Here is a 21,703-nt window from a genome sequence, read left to right on the forward strand (position 1 = left end):
CTATTCTCAGCCGTTTCTGATTTAGGCCTATAAGCACTGGACGTTTTATCTGATACAGGACATTTTTTGCGGCCATTTTGAAAACGGTGGCCCAAATCGAAAATTGTTTCCTACAAAAGTTGTTTCGTTTTTCAAGTACTATTGAATGAGATATGATTCAATACATGTTCCTATTTGAAAATTTGAAGTTGGCCCCTGGGCCCCCTTGAAGGAGGGCCCTGTGGGTCACCACAACAACACCATGTGATGCGCCCTATGACATTTTCCTGTCTCAGTTTTTGTTTCATCTTTTTATTTTCAGCCATTTCGGATTTATAAGGACTGGACGTTTTATCTGATATAGGGCACGCTTTTTGCAGCCATTTAAAAACGGTGGCCCAAATCGAAAATTGTTTCCTACAACAGTTGTTTCGTTTTTCAAGTACTATTGAATGAGATATGATTCAATACATGTTCCTATTTGAAAATTTGAAGTTGGCCCCTGGGCCCCTTTGAAGGAGGGCCCTGTGGGTCACCACAACAACACCATGTGATGCGCCCTATGACATTTTTCTATCTCAGTTTTTGTTTCATCTTTTTATTCTCAGCCATTTCGGATTTATAAGCACTGGACGTTTTATCTGAAACACCCTGTATATATATATATATATATATATATATATATATATATATATATATATATATATATATATATATATATATATATATATATATTTAGCTTTTCATCCCATGATTACGCCTTTTAGACTAAAGGGATCGGATGAATTAAGAAAGTGAATGATTATGAAGAGATGCTGGGATTAGAGTGTGGGAGCGCCCAGTGGTCGATCTAGCCCTAGTCCGCCAGTTTTACGAGTGACAAAAATAATTGAACCTATTATTTATATACTTTTCAAAGTTTATGGTAAACTAACAATATACCTTCATAATCATTGTTATGGATGCCCCCCCCCCCCAGCTTTTACCTTCTAGATCCGCAACTGGGAGCGCCCCCAGGAAACCCATGAACACGGTGTTCGCTACAAATTCACATGGCCTGGAATCGAATCAAAATCCTTTCGCACGAGAGGTAAATGCTATACTACAGAACCACCTTTCCTCTCTCTCAGAAATCAATATGAATCATTATATGATATTTAAGGAATTGATAAGCACTGAGGAGTAGTTTACACCACTCACACAAAACAAATCATGGATACGCTATTGATACTAAACATGCAAGCAAATGAGAATATTTTCAAGAATAACAAGAAAATTAATCGTTCTAAAGGGAATTGGCAGGCCTACTTGTCCCGCCAAAACAGCAGAATACATACATTATTTCTTTTTTCGTTTGCCTTAGCCCAATATACATTCATTTATTTATATATCTGTTTGAATCATTCTAACGGAGTGGTCGAAGCGAAGATACTGTAGGTGATTTTTTTCTCAATGAAGGGTGGAATGAATCGGTCTTAGGCAAGGTCAATGGTCTTTGGGGATGCTAGTTTATTACACATAACACCTGCCCGTAGAGTGATTATAATACTCACTCTACGACCTGCCTCCGCTTTTATAGCGAGGAGGAGGGTTTGTGACTCCCACGGGTGGTGTACAGGCCTCACAAACGACCAGAGAGAGGGACTAATAAAAACTGGTATGTGCTCAGAAACCTAAAGCAAAAATAAAGAAAGTCGATTTGAAAAATTGCTTCAAGTAAAACACATGCATCAAGCATAAGATAGCCGGAAAATCCCTACATTGCAGACGCTTTACCAGAATCGTCCCACAATCCCTCACCACGTCAAAAATCCGTATTTCAAATATGTTGAGAGCAACAAGCAGATTAGCTGTAGAAACGTGAGAGAAACGAATGTTAGTGTGTTTCCTTTGTAGACTTAATTTTTGTGAATTTTTTTTTAAAAAATCGTATAATGTAAGTGACGGAAGTGACAAATTTTTAGCAACTTTTCATGCCAAATTTGAGTTACTGCGTCTCTGGTGGAGCGATTTTTTTAGTTAATTAGTTGGCAACTATGTTGACCGTCCTAATATAACAGTAGAAAGAAAGGAAGCGTTTCGAAAGAGTTTGTAACAAATGAACATTGTAACGCGTATATTGTGTTGCGAAATGTTTATTGTCGAAGTTTAATGTGCAGAGGTAACTTTACGAATGACATTATAAGAAGTGGGTTGCTTTAATTCCTGCAAGTCCCAAGAAGATAGGCAGGAGCGACGTAGAAAGTTGTAAGTAGTGCATGCCTTATAAGGCAATTTAGATATTAGCTTCAGTTCTTTAATCTATAATACAGTGTAACCCGAGAAAATTAAGAATTTACACTTTGATTATGAAAGGAACCCTATCATTGCTTTATGGGAATGTGTACAGGTACTACAGGTGCTAATGTGTGTGGCTTTATGATAACAATACTACTGTGCTATATGCAATATTTTCGCTTTTCTAGAACATCAAAATAAATAGAACCAGGTTGTGGTGAAACGTTGTGGCATTACAAATGTTTTTTTTTTATAATTATGGTAGATATCAATGAGAGGAATACAATTGTACAAAGATTTTTGTGATTCGACATTCGGAACTCCACATAGTCGCTTTTTAAGTAGTGAAATTACCGTAAAATTGTGATTATTTCCACTTCCGAAGATCGGATCGATTTTTTTTATTCGACTTGTTCCTCTCATTGAGATCTACAATAATTATGAAGAACATTTTGATGCTACAATGGGGTAAACTTTACAAGACACGCTCCAGCTGCGCATCGATAAGTAGGGCTCTTTTAAAACGTTTAGTAGAGTAGGGTAAGATAGATAGAAATAAGTAGGATAGGGGTTAGGAACGGGTTAGCTTAAGGCTAGGTAAGTTATGATCCATTTTCATAAAATTATTAGAGTGTAATTTCTCGTTTCTGAGTGAGTATACCTGCTGGAGTGGGCGTTGTAAAGTTAACCCCCCGTATTGGAAAGCTATGTTTGCAAACGTAGCGTAACTAGTCTGAGACCAATATATGTGCTGCTGTAGTAACTCGTCACAATAAAATCCTACGGGCAAGGTTAATGACCCACGAGTTTTAATTGCCTTTGCTTACGCATACCGTATACGGAAAGGTTCTAGAACGCGTGTGCCCATATTTGCTGACACACGTGCTCCTTTCGGACGCTATCACTCCAAAATTCGTTGAAAATTTTGAAAATTTATCGGAAAGAAGTGTATAACTTAATATGCTCGTTTATGTGCATGATAATATGTAAGGAGAGCGAAAATTGTTTATTTTTTATAACCGGTTATAAACATGGGACTATTTGGCAAGCGGAAGGACCTACTTATGGTAGTTGCATGTGACGGATGTAACATTTTGATTGTGAGATTTAAAAACCACCTACGCATTTAATCCGAAGTTGGCCATCCGCCTAGTTTTTGGCTAAAAGCGTAATAGTTGGTTCCTTTCTGTACCAGAGTTTAATATTTAATTCAAACAGTATTGCCAAGCGAGCGTGAGCGAGTGCAGGCGGGTTAGCGGGCCCACAGGGTATATTGTTTTCTGCCTTTCCCTTGATTACAGCTAAATGTGGAGGGTGCCATGTGTTCTAGAACCTTACCGCCATTTTGATTATGTAACCGTTACATTGAAAATTGTGATATTCTTCACGTTTCTTGACAGTTAATTGGTTACCATATTTTCACCAGTTTATTGTTAGATTTATTAAGCCACCTTATTGTTTCACAAACTGTAGTAATGTTACTTCATATTCAGAGCTGCATGTCTGTATACCTGCAGCCATGTTTACGAAACAAATGCTCATTACATTCCCACAATCCTACCATGCAGTGACCTTGCGGCAGTAGTTCCATGTTTTGAACTCTTACATAAGGAAATGATCGTAACTTTCATTCTCCTTATACATTATCAAGCACATAAACAAGCCAATTATTCATTTCTTCCCGGCAAATTTTCAAGATTTTGCTACATACGGACGACCAACTTTGGACCTTAACCTATAGAAATGTAAGAAGGCATTGAAAATAGAGCATTGGTGGAGCGGTTATATTTTGAAATGTAAAATCGTGGTGATGTAAAATGTCATTGGAAAAAGTCGGCAGTGAAAGTTACTTTTTTTTTTTCGCTACAACTGAAGTACCCGTGCTGCGCTCCTACGCTGACTCGATTAGAGAGCACTCGTGCTTTGTAATGGCCACCTAAATTAGGTGGGTCCTCATAAATCACAAATACTTACTTTTGGTTGTAAACCAGGCCAGTGGCGGCGATACCGGCTTCGGGGCCCCCCCGCAAAAACTGAACCGAGTGGCCATGTGTTACTCGAACTTCATTTACAATTTCTATATGCGTACTAATGTACCATTTTACAATGTTAACAGTATTACCACTATGATTACAGCTACTATGAATAATAATAATAATAATAATAATAATAATAATACAGTATAACCACGGTTAACAGATCTAAAGTAGGGGCTTATTTCGGATATTTTTTTGTTGTTGTTTGTCTGTTAAGTCATGACATCTGTTACCGGGCCTGTACTACAGTATTTCTTATTTATCTGAAATGTTTTGAAGATCAAATAACTTCAAAACTCTCTTTGTATGCTACACTTATGTTCTTCATTAAAGTTAAGGAGTTCCATAATTTAGTGGTTACAGCGTTGGATTCATATCCACGTGATCTGGGTTCAATCATCCGCTGGAATACTCCAAATTTTTGACGTCTGCCCAGCGTCGTGAGGAAAACTGAGGAATGATACGCCTCTTGGTGGAGGGTGACGCAATGGGCTGACCACCTGTTCGTCACCCAAGTAGTTGTAGGCAGGGTGGATTGATTTAAATCAGTCTGATTTAAATCACGATTTTAATCAAGATTTAAATCATTTGATTTTTTTTAAAAATAAAAATCGTTGATTTAAATCAAAATCCGAAATAAATTAATTTAAAGTGAAAATAAGTAAAATCCCGTTTCTGTTCTGTTATTTCGATTATGAAAGATAATAATCATAATACAATCGGGACTCAAATGTATGTAAGCACAGTATGGAAACGAGTATCATGCAAAGGATGATTAGAGAAATCCCATTTTGAACGGATAACAGGTTAATCCTGCTTACGGTTTTTAAATCGTTAACTATTCCAACTGGGAAATCACCATGGGCATTTAAAGCGAAAATTTTCTTCTGTCCACGTCTATTTCTTTGTTTCCAGATAATAGGAGCGCATTTAGAGGGGTCCGATCCCCTCTCCTAAAAATAAATAAATAAATAAAACTAAGCGAAATTTATGGACTAAATACATAGAAGTTCCTCGGGTTCATAATACGGCAAATTTTGGACGCGTTAAAATATTGAATAATGCTTTTGATAAAGTGGATACTTTCAAATATCTAGGATCAATATTAACAGACCTAAAACATATTCACGAAGAACTTAAATGTCGACTAAAAGCAGGGAATTCCTGTTATTATTCACTTCAAAATCTCTTATCGTCGCGAATTCTGTCGAGGAATTTGAAGCTTAAAATATATAAAACGATAATCATGCCTGTTGTTCTGTATAGCTGCGAAAGACGGTCGCTAACTCTGAGGGAAGAACATAGATTGGAAGTATTTGAGAGCAAGATCCTGAGACGAATATTCGGACTCGAGGGGAACGGGAATGGGGAATGGCGGAAACTTCATAACGAGAAACTACATAATTTATATGCTTTACCCAACATTGTTAGGGTCGTCAAGTCTTGGAGGCTTAGGTGGGCAGGTCATGTAGCTAGAATGGAAGAAAGTAGAAATGCTTTGAAAGTCTTGACTGGAAGACCGATAGGAAAACGACCATTAGGAAGACCTAGGTGCAGATAGATACTGGACCCAATTGGCTAAGGATAAAAATCAATGGAGAGCTTCTGTAAACGTGGCATTGAAGCTCCGGGTTTCATAGACCATAGAGTTAGTTACTTAATTTTAGGTGATATATATATACTGTACTTTATATGCATTTCGTGCCGCTAGCTAGTTCCGATTTCTTTAAATATGCCCCTGCGAAATATCAGTAACTTTGGTGAAAAGAAAAGTGTCATGCTGATAAATGTTGCTGTACTTTTTCCTTAATGCTGAAGAAATATTGTTTGGGATTGAAATAGGTTAATGACTGGAGATTAATTCAAAATTCAACCCCAATACTTTCACTTAAATGGTATAACTAACATTTAATACTCATTCCTAATGTTTTTCTTCAGTTTGTGACTTGTATTATACGAGGAGAAAGATTTGATTTAAATTTAAAAAATCAATTTAAATAAAAAAAATCAACAAAAATTATTTTTTTTTTTTAAAAAATAATGATCTTTTCCAACCTGGTTGTAGGTCCACCAGTCGTTAACATATGGCATTGAGGCCGGCTCAGGACTTAAGGTCTGTTATGCCAATGGTTTCAGTTTTTAGTTTTTGTAAGTTAAATGAACATTTTTAGGACTACAGTACATCTATATGTAGTTAGTACTGTAATAGTTTACATTTATAGCATATGGATTAGGTACAACCTAGCGCGTCCCCGTCTTCTAGATCATTCCCGTACAGTACAGTACAGTACATGTTTATTGGATTTGCGATTGCGGATAATTTGGGCTTCGGTTATCCGGGATTATACTGTAACTACATTCCACACAGAGGAAAATTAACGTAGAATTTTTTTGTGTACTCGCGTAAAATACAGTGTTCTCATTACGTAGAATAAAACGGAATGGAAACTCTTCTTGTATCGTCACACCTTCACACATAACACACAAACCCACATGATAAAACTAAGGAGAGGTATTGTAAGCGTCACTATCACTATATTTCACTTGAAATGGAATGGAACACAAAATTTGTAAGAACTGTTTACCTAACCTTCAGTTCTTCAGCAGCAAGAATTTGTTCATAATTTTATCCTTTTTTTTTTTTTTTTTTTTTTCATGTTCGATGCTCAAAATGGCAATGAAACTGTTAGAATTAGTTATAGGCTGTGTAAAAACGCTTTCAAAATGCACTAAAATTATAAATGACATGTAAAATGAGTCTTCCTGAGCGTACTTTGTAGGGGCCCCCTCAGGTCCGGGGCCCCCCCGCACCGCGGGGTCTGCGGGGCCCTTATCGCCGCCACTGAACCAGGCGGACGACCAACTTCGGAATGAATGCCCCTCTTGGGCCCACTAGCTTCGCCCTGCCCTTACTGGGTCAGATATTATTCCTGCTTTTTCGTGGTCATCTAGGACAGGTTGATTTAGGGGTTTCGCACTGTAGTTTTATCGTATATGTCTGGACGTTGTATTTATACTCAAATCTGAAAAGAATTGTAATTTTTCAACAATTACTTACAGTGGATCCCTTGAACTTCATCTGTCCTAGATCGGATATTGTCATGTCGCACAATGCAGATCTTTTGTAGAACAATGAGAAGGGAATGGTAAAAGAATTCTAATTTTTTAACAATTAGACTATTTTGTGTGGCATACCTAAACATGACTGCGTAGTTTAAAAAAAAAAAAAAAAAAAAAAAGTGCTATAGAGCTTTTCAAGTGAAAGTTCCAAAGAACTGTCATTACCTGCAATCTCAAAACTCCGATCACAAAAATTTTTGTACCATTGTGCTCCTACGTCGCCTAAAATGAAAACATGTTTTTATCAACAACATGTTGCCTGCGTTTGAAACTAAATACTCAATTTGTTATCATCTCGTTCAAATTGGTTCCGATTGGGTATTGGGTGTATTATTATTATCCCTAATGATTAGCTAAAACAATTTACAGTAAAAAGTATAATCTACCACTAATTGTCAAAAACGAATACCCATATTAACTTCACATTATTCATTTTCATTTATCATGAAAAATTATATTAAACCAGTATACACATTTCGATTCATATTAATGCTTTTCTAAGAAACTCATTACCACACATTCTTTTACTTACACTCCAGATAGAGATCTGATGTCAGTGGACTATTTATCAAAAACACTAAGAACTGAAACCATTGATAACAGTCCGCATCTTTTAAAATGATGAACTACCTGAAATGGAGACATCAGCTAACGTTAAAATTAGCTCTGCCATTCATCTTATGCTCAAATTGTGTTCCTCTCGTCAAGATCTATAATAATTGGGAAATATATTTGAGATAGTACAACGCTTCACCCTAACCAGAGGACCATTTATGAAGAATTTGTACGGAACGTTTGGAAATAGTGTGGTACAGAATGAGAATATAGACCTGAGTAGATACCAGTACGTATACCCTACATTTTTAATAAAAATAGACTGTTAGTATCTTCAATAATAATCATATATTATAGGCAGCGTCGCATTCCTCGGCATAGATTAACATTAGCTAGGCACAATCATTGAAATTATAAATTCAGCGTTTTATGCAAAAAGGAAAAAAACAAGTTCGAATGAAGGATTATGATTTAACCTGTACACAAGGGCATTGCGCGTATGTGCTCAATACTTTTAAAGGGTTCGGCATGCAAAGGTTATTCATAAGTAAAGGATTTATCGGATGTAACCTCTCTATTTGTATAACTCTCTTTGCAGTTTTATCTTGGTCTTCAAATAGTTTGAATGCTGACCTAAGGTGATTCCGTTGTTTGATTTATCAAAACTGATACCAGGGGCGTCGGAACCCGGGGGGGGGGGATTTTCATGATGAAAGGAAAGATACTTGTTTTCCACCTCCACTTTCAGACTGTAAAAACATCACACAAGAGTAATTATATGAACTAAATTTTGTTTTTTATGACAGTGTGAAAATATCTATTTCAGATTTATCTTTCTCCTTGAGATATGAGCCCGAACAATTTTTTTGTCCCTATGATAGAGAGAAAAATTTAGGAAAAAGAATTGAAAATTTACTTTATTTCCATTGGTGTACGTTCTCAAAACGTTGTAAATGGAGATTTTAAAGTTCAAAAAAGATAATAGTTTAAATGTGTAGCAGGACATTTAAATATATTTTCTATAAATTTAAATTATTCTTACAAACAATATGCAGAGTGCACTAAGTTTTATAGTGAGGAAATATATATCCCTTGTGAGCACTAACGAATGACAGTAGGACGTTCTTGCTTGAAGAGTGGAGAGGGCGGGTCATGCTCATAAACGTCAGCAAGGACACTTCCGACAAAGAAGTATGCGAGGGTGGGTCCTCGGAGTCCGGACCTCCCCGAAATCCCGACTTTTCTGTATGTTTAATTATATAATCTATCCTCGTGTTGAATTTGGACCCCTTCCGAAATAAATTCCTGCGTTCGTGCCTAACTTCCGAATAGAATTTACAACGAAAAAGCTTGATTTCGTGTAAGGGGGTTGGCGTTGTTTCGCGTGTTCCAAGTTCTGTTCTGAAACGTTTTACTGTCAGTATTATGTCAACATCGTAATATTGTTATTGTTTCCTGAATGATTATTAAACATTTTTATATTAAAAGTGCAAGCATGATGACTTTTGGACAAAGAAAGAGTGAAAGAAAAATACAGAACTGGATGTACTTATTTTCAGAGAAATGAGTAACCTTCATTTTTAGAAAGTAGCAACAGTCTATTGTAGCGTTTATACAAAGGACTGTATTGAAGCAGTAATTGTTATCTCTATGCCCTAATTATATGAGTAATATGTAAAAATACCAGAATCAATATTTTTCATTACCATTGGGTAACGCTAATGAAATAATTGCAATAATCATACCAGAGTTCGAGTACTACTTTTTTTTAAAGTAAAATTTTATACCATCCTTGAACAAGAAACAATCAGAAATTGTTATTGCATAAATATATACAGTACAGTTTTCAAAAGAATATCACAACATTTAGAAATTATATATTATAGTATACTTGTTCGTAGTTGAGTTAGTGCACCAACCACGTTGGTGTAATAATACTGTTTGTTTTGGTGTTCCTCTTTTATGAATTTTGTTTTCCCCATGTTTGTGTGCCTTTTTTATGCAAATACGGTATAATGTTTTGAGGCACAGAGTGTCCTATCTAACAATCAATTTATTTTTTCATATTGCCCAAGATACACTAAATCAACATTTTTTAACAGATGTATCAGTTTTTCTAAATTTTAAGCAGGGTAGAAACATTTCCTTTAATTTCTTGGACTAAAAACCAAAATATAGGTATTTCTCTGAAGAATTTTCTGTTTTTTGCTGTGAACCCAATGATTTGTAATTAAAGAATATTTCTAGCATTATTATTATTATTATTATTATTATTATTAGTTTATCAGTCCGACAAAGTCAAAAACGAGGGACCGTGGCGCAGTGGTAGCCAGTTTCCGCGCCGCATTCGCAGGTAAGAGGTTCGATCCCCGAGACCGGTCAGCATGACTTACGTTACTTCACGGTTTCCTTCAGGCAAATGCTGGGATGTCATCTTCTTTGGGGGCCATAACTTCCCCTTCACATCCCATTACATCTTCCTTTCCTTCCTCTGTTCCTATCCCGAGTTGTGTGCTCGCCGAGGGACGTCATCCGTCAGTCACGTGAAGGACCAATATAACCAAACTTACTGAAGGTCGATGGTCGATGGTCTAATTACTAGTTGGCGAACCTTATCAACAACTTTTCAGCACAATTATTATTCACCGAGTTGAAATTTTGGTTCACCTGATATTTGTGTTTGGGTTCTTTTATCGTTGCTTTATCAGCACAACAGAAAGCAAAATGAACACTGATTAAATTCTCGGAAGGAGCACTCAGTTTACGCATTAACGATGGTCTGAACCACCTAACTAACCAAATCACATAACGTTCACTTTTAAGCCTTGTAGGGGGTGCCTTCCATATCAACTCAGGCAAAAAAAAAAAAAAAGTAAAATTGTACCATCACCATCTCAGATATTGTTGAAACTTTTTTTTTATTGCAGCTAGACATGTTTTTAAGAGACCCATATTTTTTTGTTTTGTTGAAAAATTTTTCCCGCCAAGTAATGGGCCATCAAAGACGGGGAGTACAATTTATGAATTGTAAAAGATATGGAAAATGGTCAACTTCGGAGCCTCACCATTCAGCTATGGAGAGAGGTAGAGTTAGAATTCTTGTTGTGGTATGTACATAGGGATATAAATAAACTATATTTTATTATAGTTTGGTTTGCGAATTTTTTTCGAGCACTTCCGGTTCGAATTTTAAAATTCTGTTTTTACGGTTGGTAAGACCTAGTTACACGCTTTACGAAAAAAAAAAAAAAAATGTATCGCTTCTGTATGCAACCGTTTTGTCGCAAAATATTCGAGAAATTGTAAAATTTTCAAAAATCGCCATTTTCTCGGAAACATCGTCTTTTTTGTCAGATGATTCAACTTTACATGGATAATAAACACACCAAGTACCTTTCTCGACCAATACTTCATGAATTAACTACAGCCTTTTGAAGTTAGCGAAGTTTCATTAACTTTGATGTCCCAGTTAGCAACACTGGAAACAATAAAAACGCAATGATTTGATGATGTTTGTGGTTCACATCAATTAAACGAAGAATAAAAGGTTTTCCTGACTGTTTCTTTTATTATTTTGATGAAAAAGGCTCTCTGAAATAGTAAAATGAGCCTTTCCCCCTTCTTCTCAGGTTTTTTTTTTAACGAAGTAATCTGGGATAGAAATTACGATTACGAAACACACCAATTTTAAGTTCACTTACTTAAAACAGTCTTCGGAAACAACATTTCACAGATTTTTTTTTTCCACATGGACCAATAATTGGCTTGCTTGGTGTCTTCTTCGCTAATAGCATGTAACCGTGCAAATGCTCCAATAGATGTTGGTACATTCACAACTCCTCCAGAGGTGGATCCAGGGAAGCGATCGCCCTCCCAGAAGAAGAAACTTTTATTTTATATATAAATAAAACCCATCCCAGAGTTTGGAGCTCTAAAAAATAGCTCTAAGTAGGAGTATTACACCTCCCTTCCCCCAAGAAGTCCGTCCTGGATCCGCCCCTGCGTAGCACATTGTCGGTAATCTCAAAACACTTATTTCCACTTCTCTTATGCTCTTCTGGAAACCTGTACCCTGCTGAAGGTCCATGTGGAAGCATAAACAGCACTTCAATTTTACGTAATTCATGATTTATTGATAAATCTGCTACGCACCACTGGTTATCCTATGTATATGCAAGGTCTCTGATCCTAGGAGGGGGAGGCAAAGCTGATGTGGGCCCCCTAATGTATTTATAAATATACAATATTTGGCATAATTTGAATGTAATTTGCCTTAAAATCCTCACTTATATACCTTCTGCATCTGAATGCCCCCCCTCCCCCCCAATTTACAGAGAACTCGTCGCCTTTGCGCATATGTATGTAACAAAAGTTCCTCTGCAGACTTCTTAAATCTACACTTTGAATTGCAGAAGCTCGATTTTGGGGGAAGCATGAAGTTAGTTCATGATGACCCGTTACTGCCATAAAAACTTCGCCATTTTCCGAAAGCCAAAGGTGACTTCGTTGAATACCAGTTACCGGTCGAATACTTTTTCTTTTTTTTGAAGTTGTCGAATTCAGTTCCAGGCAACAAAACGATAGTAATACCCGGAGTTTGTACTTGCACTATACTCACGAATTCTGCGGTTTTTTTACTGTGCATCTATTTTTGCCTAAGGTTATGCCACATTGCCACGTTCTTTACACTCCCCCTTCCCCCCACTACCGTCGCAGAGACCCTAGCATGGCCGGTTTCACTGCAAAACCACTGCTTTGTCGGACCTGTCTGCATCTCGAACATCTGAAAGCGATTTTTGAAGTGGGATGCAGCACCATCACAAATCACTGACACGGTTTGGGAAATTGTAGACAATTATTTTCACGTATTCGAACATTTTTCTATGACCTGTATTTTCCCTTTTCTTCGAGTATTTTTAGAATCTTGTCTATGGCTATGAGTACGAGAGTCCAATCGTGTGTTTTGTCGTCGCTTTTTAGAACAAAACTGTCAGTTGTTCCATATTCAGGTGATAACTGAATTTCACTTTGCAGAATAACAGTCCAGTTTTCAACGAAGTCCATATGAAGTAAAATAGAATTTACATATTGAAATTTTATACGTTGCTTTTCGGTAGCAATTAATTCTGTTTGGATTTTCTTAATGTAGTCATGAATTACAATTCTTACAGTTAAACCAGCAATGTACGATACGAAAACAGGAAGTGGCACAGTTTTTTAACGAGATCATTGTTTTCCCATATGGCATACATAACACTTTCATTTTCATCAGGATCAGTAATTAAAGACTCCACACTTATTTCTTCCACTCCAGGACGTTCACCACATTCTTGAATTAGACAGTTGTCATTTTCTACGGATCATACTACTAAAGGAAATAGGTCACTCTTGACAGCTTCAATACAGGCTGCACCTCTGATTTGTTGCAAAGCATTAGCAGCTAACTTAAAATTTGCACAATACACACACACACTTCCCTCACAGGTTGCGGACTGACCCACTTTAGTCGAATACTATAAAATTCCGAGTTGGGATTGTTCTGTTTAAAAAGTCCGTAAATTTCTTTGATGGAACGCGTAAGAAAATGTTTCGATCTTTTTTAAACTTTTTGTCCTTTCTTGATCACTGTAATGACATTGCACTTGATTGAGACTTTGTCTGGATCATTCCAAGTCATCACTGAGGTAATAGTTCAGGCTATTTATAGATCATCAGAATTTATTGGATGGCCATTTTAAGTAAACTTAAAATTTGTGTGTTTCGTAATCGTAATTTCCGTTTCAGGTTACTTCGGTTTAAGAAAACGGACGAGTAAGGGGGAGGCTCATTTTACTATTCCAGAGAGCTTTTTTGATCAAAATAATAAAAAACCAGTCAGGAAAACCTTTTATTCTTCATTTATTTAATGTGAACCACAAACATCATCAAATCATTGCGTTTTTATTGTTTCCAGTGTTGCTAACTGGGACATCAAAGTTAATGAAACTTCGCTAACTTCAAAAGGCTGTAGTTAATTCATGAAGTATTGGTCGAGAATGGTACTTGGTGTGTTTATTATCCATGTAAAGTTGAACCATCTGACAAAAAAGACGATGTTTCCGAGAAAATGGCGATTTTTGAAAATTTTACAATTTCTCGAATATTTTGCGACAAAACGGTTGCATACAGAAGCGATACATTTTTTTTTTTTTTTTTCGTAAAGCGTGTAACTAGGTCTTACCAACCGTAAAAACAGAATTTTAAAATTCGAACCGGGAGTGCTCGAAAAAAAAATCGCAAATTTCGACTTTTCAGATAAACTGACGTTCATTTGTTAATTTATGCACAAAAAGATACGCATGCGCAAACCAAACTATAATAAAATATAGTTTATTTATATCCCTATGTACATACCACAACAAGAATTATAACTCTACCTGAATGGTGGGGCTCCGAATTTGACCATTTTCCATGTCTTCTACACTTCATAAATTGTACTCCCCGTCTTTAGTGGCCAATTACTTTGCGGGAAAATTGTTTTCGAGAAAACAAAAAAATATGGGTCTCTTAAAAACATGTCTAGTTGCTATAAAAAAAAAAGTTTCAACAATATCTAAGGTGGTGATGGTACAATTTTTTTTTTTTTGCCTGAGTTGAAATGGAAGGTGCCAAAAAAAAAAAAAAGAAAAAAAAAAGACAGTACTTCATTCACATTACAATACATTTTTGCTGTAGGCCTAAATAGTCAAATCCACTAATTGGCCTAAATATTAAGTTACCTGCAAATTACAAAATAAAATATATATATTTTGACGTAACAAAAGAGAAAAAATAAAATTTCTGCACTGTACTCAATCATATTATGCAACAAAACACAACAGTCCTAACCACAGCACGTAGTACAAAACTGGGTTGGCTGGTTTAAACCCCCCTCCTTCCCAAAAAAGAACGAAAAGTGCTTTAAATCGTCTGAACTTCATAATGACGTTTCCACATATCAAACCATCTGCATTAGTTTTATCTCCTTTTCACCTTTTAATCAAGGCGTCCCATGTTGAATTCTCGGTCGAATCACAATCGTTCTTTCAAGTAGCCGTTCGGATGTCACTTTAAGCGAAAGTCTTCTTCTTCCCTCGGTATCAGGGTTGGCAAAAACCATGGTTTTTATTGAAAAAACAAACAAAAAAAAAACTGTTTTTTGGTTTAAACCAGTTTTTTTTTTTTTGTTTAAACCAGCTTTTTATGGTTTAAATAATTTGCTCTATATATTTATATTACACATGGCCAAAAATAAGTTTGTTTTGCCTTGGTCTTATGCAACAATCGGGTTATGCTGGAAGGGTCACATAAGCTTAAAGCGGAATTCAAACCGCTTCTCGACTTACATCCGAGAGAAATGCCCTCCATTTGAACTCGAAACCGGGACTAAGTGGCCACAAAAGCGATACGTCTGCCGACTCACTCATGAAGGACTCCTGATAAAAAAAAAGTTATACTGATCTTTACGTACTTGTTAATATAATTGTCAAGAGTCATTTCAGAAATACAAAAAGATAAACAGTTGCACAATTGAAGCCATTATACAGAATTACATATGGACAATTTCAAAATACTGCAGATTACACGAGAACTAATTTAGTCCAAATTAGTTCACTAAGATTTTCATTAGTCCAAGTTAAAGAAATACAACAACTTAATTTGCATATCAGTAACAAAAACGATTGAAAATACGAATTATTTGAGTCCACTTTGGCTCTGACCCATGATAATAAATAAATATCAAAGATGCTTTTGATTTCAATAAATGCCTCTCGTGGGGTTTGTATGACCCTCCCCCAAAAAAGTACGGCATTTCGATGTATTTTATCAATAGTAAACATTATTAAAACGAAACAATATTTAGAATTTTTCTTTGATTGCAATTGTATATCAATTATAAACTATAAAAAATCACGAAAGAAACATTCATAAAATAAAATTTAAAAAATAGAAGTTCCTTTTGAAGTATAATATCTTTGAGTAATAAATGGGGAATTTATGTCTGAATATAATACGAATAATATACGGGAGTGAAACGTGATAACCTACAAATGTGTGTTCATCAAGATTTTACGAACACTTACACTTTTACGAACATTTTTCTTTCTTTCTTTTTTCTTTCTTTTGGTTTTATTTATTTTTATTTGGTTTCGTTTTATTGTTCTTATTTACTGCTCTTTTGAAATGAAATTTGCCACATACATGTCTTTGCCGATTATACACATACTAACATTATAAGAAATACCGGGCGAATTAGTTATCAAATTATGTTCCTACAACAACATATTTATAGACATGCGACAATAATTTTGGACATGAGTGTACCTTTTATCGCAACATTGTAGGTAACTAAATTCGTTTAAATTTGTAGCCAATGTAATTTAGTACTTTGTAGTTTTGTAATTTTTTACCAATGTGACTCATACATTCACGAATGTATTAATAGTCTTGATGATTATCGTATGCATATTTTGACAAACTCACCTCTGAACCGTCATTAGGCTTCTTCACATTTTCATACATTGTAACACCATTTTGTAACCTATACATGCCTTATGCGGGTTCGTTTAATAGTCAAGTTAAATGCTCTTTGTGATCCTAATGAGAAAAAAAGAGTATTGGAAATATATTTACAAGCATACTTGTGAACCGCGGCGCAGTCTTACAAAGATTGAAAATCAATGTTCCAAGTTCTTACATGTTCTTTGAAATGCAAATTCATTTATTTTGATTCACTCATGGCCCAACTGAACCGATGCCACTCGTATAGGACTTCTCAACCATTTCTTGTATGCACAACCAGGCCGGTAGCCAGCCCGAAGATGGGGGGGGGGGGAGGGAAGGAGTTAGAGATGGCCCGATCCAACCATATTATAGATCATTTGCAAGCCTACCGTGAAATGTTTAGGGGGTCAGCAAAAATTTAGGGAGGTCCGGCCCCCCTAGACACCCTTGGATACGGGCATGTGCATATTTTATAAAATTTTCAAAATCAGTCTCAACACTTTTATTTTCACTCCAAACATCAGGTAAATAAGATCCTTCCAAGGACACCTTCATCAAATTATTAACGTGTTCTGGAGTGAGCCGGCTCCGTTTTGAAATTAAAATTCTATTCATTGTTGAAGATGATCTCTCCACTGAAGCGGTACCGATTGGAAGAAGCACACATTTTATTGCCAGAGCTGACAAATTATGAAATGTAATGCATTTATGTTCTTCACAGGAAAGCTTCATTAGAAATCCCTTGAAGAAAGTTATTCTTTCAATCGTTTGAGAGTTCTATATTCAAATAGGACTTCTTCGCACAAAACATGAAATAATTGTGAAAAATTGCCTATTCAGGCTCGGATCAAGGCAGAAGTTTAGGGAAGTGACACCCCCCAATGGGGGGTGTGGCGGAATCCCTGATATGATGTATTTCGAAAAAAAAAATACAAAGTTATAAGGAATAGAAAATTTGACCTTTCTCAATGGACTTAGTTTGGAAAAAGTGTTAAGATAAGTATCACATCGAATTACGTACATGGTTTCTAATAGATATAAAGATCAGAGTGCCGTTTACAGAAATTTGATATCAGACCATTCGGGAGATATGAAAAAAATGGTAAAATTTCATATATTTCTTAAAATTGTGTATTTGTGGGCATTTTTTAAAAAAACTATTTTTGATTTACTTTGCCTCTATAACATTACAATAATACTTGTTGGTAGGTATAATGGACATTTCCTTTCTGACCAAACGTTTTAATATAATGATTCCATCATATAGAACTAGACTTCAATATAGCACATACCAAAAATCTCAGAAAAATATTTCTCAGTTTTGAGATACAAAGCTTCAAGTAATGCAAAAATGTGTTGTTTACGTCACGGCAACAGAAAAGCTGTTTTGGTGTGACATCACATATCGATTTCCCTCTCTGAATCGTATTGAAAGCTTCTGGAGATCTTTTATATTGCAGGTTCTTAGTGTAAATTACAAATAAATTTAGTGGAATAGTAAAAGGAAAGTGACAAAATAAGTAAGATATTTATTGTATATAAGAATAACCTGCGAAAAAGATTTATTTTTCTAGTTTAAAATACACTAAAAGTCGTCTGTAATGTTCTATCATTACAAATATTTTAGTTATATATCAACAGGGTTATTTTGTTTATTATTTTAGACCAGAAACAGGAGTCTAACTATTACGTCAATTAAAATTAAATCATGCGCAGGTTGAGAACATCCAGGCCACTATATTATAGTTACAAATATAGCTTTTATTTCTTTTCAATACTTTGCTCCAATGCCAATATATTTCTCCCACTTTTAACTGAGCTTTGTTAAAAAAAAAGTCAAGTTTATATCGCAATTAAAGTTAAAAGATTCTACTTTAAAAACAATTTCCCTTGGATTATTCCAATCGAATTTAATATACGGCATTATATTTTGGGGAATTACATGCCAAACCAAAGTGATTTTTACAATACCAAAATGAATAGTAAGAATGGTGGCAATTTCTAAGCAAAAGATACTGCAAGTCATTAATTAAAGAAATTTTGTATACTTTTAGCACCCTGTTTGTACAGAGGTTGTTCAGCCTACGTTTGGCCGATTTCGTTCCATCCCCCTCACGGGCAGAATGGACTCATCCGACCTTGCTCGTGGCGTCCTGCAGTTTTGTGCATTGGCTTCCTGGGAACGGAGTTGTTTTTCCGCGCGGACGACAATAATGCACAAAACAGGACCATTATTGTGAGTGCTGTGTTAAATTTGTTTCCAAGTGTGTGGGTTTCCGCTCTGTGACCAAAATGCCGCCCAAACTAAGCCGGTTTTGGGAAGGCTGCGTTGCGGTTCTTTATGACTCTCACTTTAGTGTTTCTGTCATTAGAAAACGGTGCAAGAAGCATGGTTGTAACATCAGTTTAAGTGGAATAAAAATGTTATTAAAAAGTACAAGGGCAACAAAGCTCCACCATTTGGATCACCAACGAAGTTGCCTAGGAAGCGGGAATGCACCAAGGCCACCTCCACCATGCAGAGGAAACTTCGTAAAATGGCAATGCAAGAAAATCGGTCAACACAAAAATGTATGGCTAATCGTCTTGACGTGTCTTTGGGGACTGTGAGCCGGACGTTATACCACCAACTCAAGCTGGAAAAAGTCATGAAAGCTCGCGGCCATCTTCTCACGGATGCGCACCAAAAGAAACGAAAGTGTAACGCCGAAAGCTGTACGAACGGCATCTGGCAAAACAAAGGTGGATGTACGTCTTAACGCTCGATGTAGCATGGATTTACCTTGCCGACTGCGGCAAACTGAGAGAAAGGCGCCAAGAACTTCAGAAGGTCGGTCCGTGTCTGTAAAGAATCCTTCCCAAAAGGGTTCATGGTCGTTACTGGCTACTGTTACCGAGGTAAACTGAAGATTCGTAGGGTGGCGAAGAACTGCAAAATAAATTCACAGTATTTTCAGGAACAGATCATGCGGCTGATCTACGAGCATGAGATTCCAATAATGTACGGAAATGACGCCAATCTGGTGCGCATTCACATGGAGAAAGCCTCGTCCCTCGCATTCTACAGGAAGATGGAGGAGGCAAGTGGTATACAGGTGATACTTTTCAATGGTGTACCTGTTAAATCTCCAGATGCAAGTCCTATGGACTATTGTGGATTTGGATTGCTGAAGCGGGCTTTGGGAAAACGGCTTGTGACAACTGTGGAAGGACTTTGGAAAGCTGTGCAAAGGGAATGGGACAAGATTCCCCTCCCAGTTCTTCAGAGAAGCCTATTACAGTGGAAATTACGTTGTCGGGCTATTGTTAGGAACTAAGGGAAACACATCGAGCACTTACGAACCTGGCGCCATGGATTCTTCTAAATTTGTAGGTAAGTCGAAATTGGCCAAATGTAGACTGAACAACCTCTGTATATCACAAATTTACTGATATGTGTAATGAGATACCTAGAAGGTGTCCTTACTCAAGCAGAACAGCACAGTCATGATTCAAGAAACAAACAGAACTTTTCTGTTATACGGAAAAGGATGTAAATACGTGGGTATTACGCTTTACAATAAACTTCCCGAAGATAAGAAGACTCAGGACTCTGTTGCTAAATTCAGAAGAGGATTCCAGAAATTGTGTTACAAAACTGCTTTTACTCGGTTACATGAATTTCTTAAGGGATTTCAGTGCGAAGATAGGACGAGAGAGTATTTTCGCCTACATAAGGAATGTAATGAAACTGTATTAGATTCGTGAACTTTGTAACATCCCAAAAACTTACCGTGAAGAATACATAATTCCCACATCGCGACATACTTGGATCTCACCAGATAGAAAAACGCAAATCAAATTGAACACGTTTTAGTAAATATAAAGAAGACAGTCTAGCATAATGGATGTTCGATCGTTCAGGAGCTGACTGTGACACGGATCACCATCTGGTAGCAGCGTTAATAAGAGAGAGATCATCGTTGAATAGAGGAAATACTCAACATCGGAAAACGGAGAGGTTTAATTTAAATAAACTATAGGAAAGCCAGGCGAGAGGGGAATACCAGATTGAAGTGTCGAATAGATGCTCGGCTTTAGAAAGTTCGGAGTGCATTAGTGTTGATAATTGAACTGAAATTTGGGATAGCATTAAAAATTTAACGAAAGAACAATTGGAGCACGTGGAAATACATAGGAACACCATGTATTCAACCGGAATACATTAAATTAGCAGAGAAGGGAAAACAGCCAAAACTGCGTTGACCACAATATACGAATGATATAACTATACAATATTTCGTTGACGTCAGGGGAGAAACTTGCAGACATTTAGAACAAAGAAACACGATTTTTTGAAAATTAAAATTAATGTACTTGAACATAATAGTAAAAACAAAAACTTTCGGGACATGTATAAGGGTATCAACGAATTTAAGAAAGGCTATCAACCTAATGCTTACATATTCTGTCTCAAACATTCTGTTAGCAAGATTGACCCCATACACAGATTATTGGAGATGATCAGTGGATTTAGGCGAAATCGATCAACTATCGACCAGATGTTTACAATTAGACAAATTCTCAAAACCTGGTACATCAATTAACTAGTCGACAAAAAAATACTTTTTCTCTGGCACACGGAAGAAAATACCTGATTGTAATAGAACTTTTTACATAGAATTCGAATCTGCAATCAGTTTTTCTCCATCGCCCTCCAGTGACAGAGGGATTTGCGGGAAATTTCCCCTCTTTTTACAATTTTTGTACCTGTAGCTCGGGTGCCTTAGGTATATAAACACACAAATTATATTGTATGTTAGTTTGATTTATACTTAGTAGTCCCTCTAAGTTTCATAAGAATCGCATTATTCTTTCTAGAGAAATAAACATATTTATATAAAAATATGCTATATGCTGTTCATTATACCATATTCATTAGTGCAGATAAAATCACATATAACTTGCACGAAAATTACAATATAAGCACGGTTTATACCTCATTGGATTTGAAATAAAACATATTTTCAATGATGTATATACCGTGTCATCATTTTTTATGAGGGAATTTCTAGATGGATTTTATGGGAAATTCCCTCCAAAAAGTAGTTTATAAGATTTTTTGTCTTAACTTGCTATTTGTATATAGTGATAAAGAAACAGGAACTGCACTAAAACATAATTTTATGTTTAGTGGTATCTTAATAAATTAACACTTACTTAATTTTCACGAG

The 21,703-nt window shown here is 36.1% G+C and overlaps 1 protein-coding gene across 8 annotated transcripts in view; it reads left to right on the plus strand.

Moving 5' to 3' along the window:
- The first annotated feature begins 1,834 nt into the window (after positions 1-1,834).
- The window catches only part of LOC145694672 (uncharacterized), a 176,380-nt gene continuing 156,511 nt past the window's right edge, over positions 1,835-21,703 (plus strand). Inside the window, exon 1 of one of the 8 annotated variants that reach the window (XR_014133040.1) lies at positions 1,835-2,226. The gene's annotated coding sequence lies outside the window, so the exon portion shown is untranslated. The other 7 variants (XM_081771161.1, XM_081771163.1, XM_081771164.1 and 4 more) reach the window with 7 other exon arrangements.

Source organism: Thermobia domestica, chromosome 9 (assembly GCF_964235325.1).
Source record: "Thermobia domestica chromosome 9, izTheDome1.hap1.1, whole genome shotgun sequence".
NCBI lineage: Eukaryota > Metazoa > Arthropoda > Insecta > Zygentoma > Lepismatidae > Thermobia > Thermobia domestica.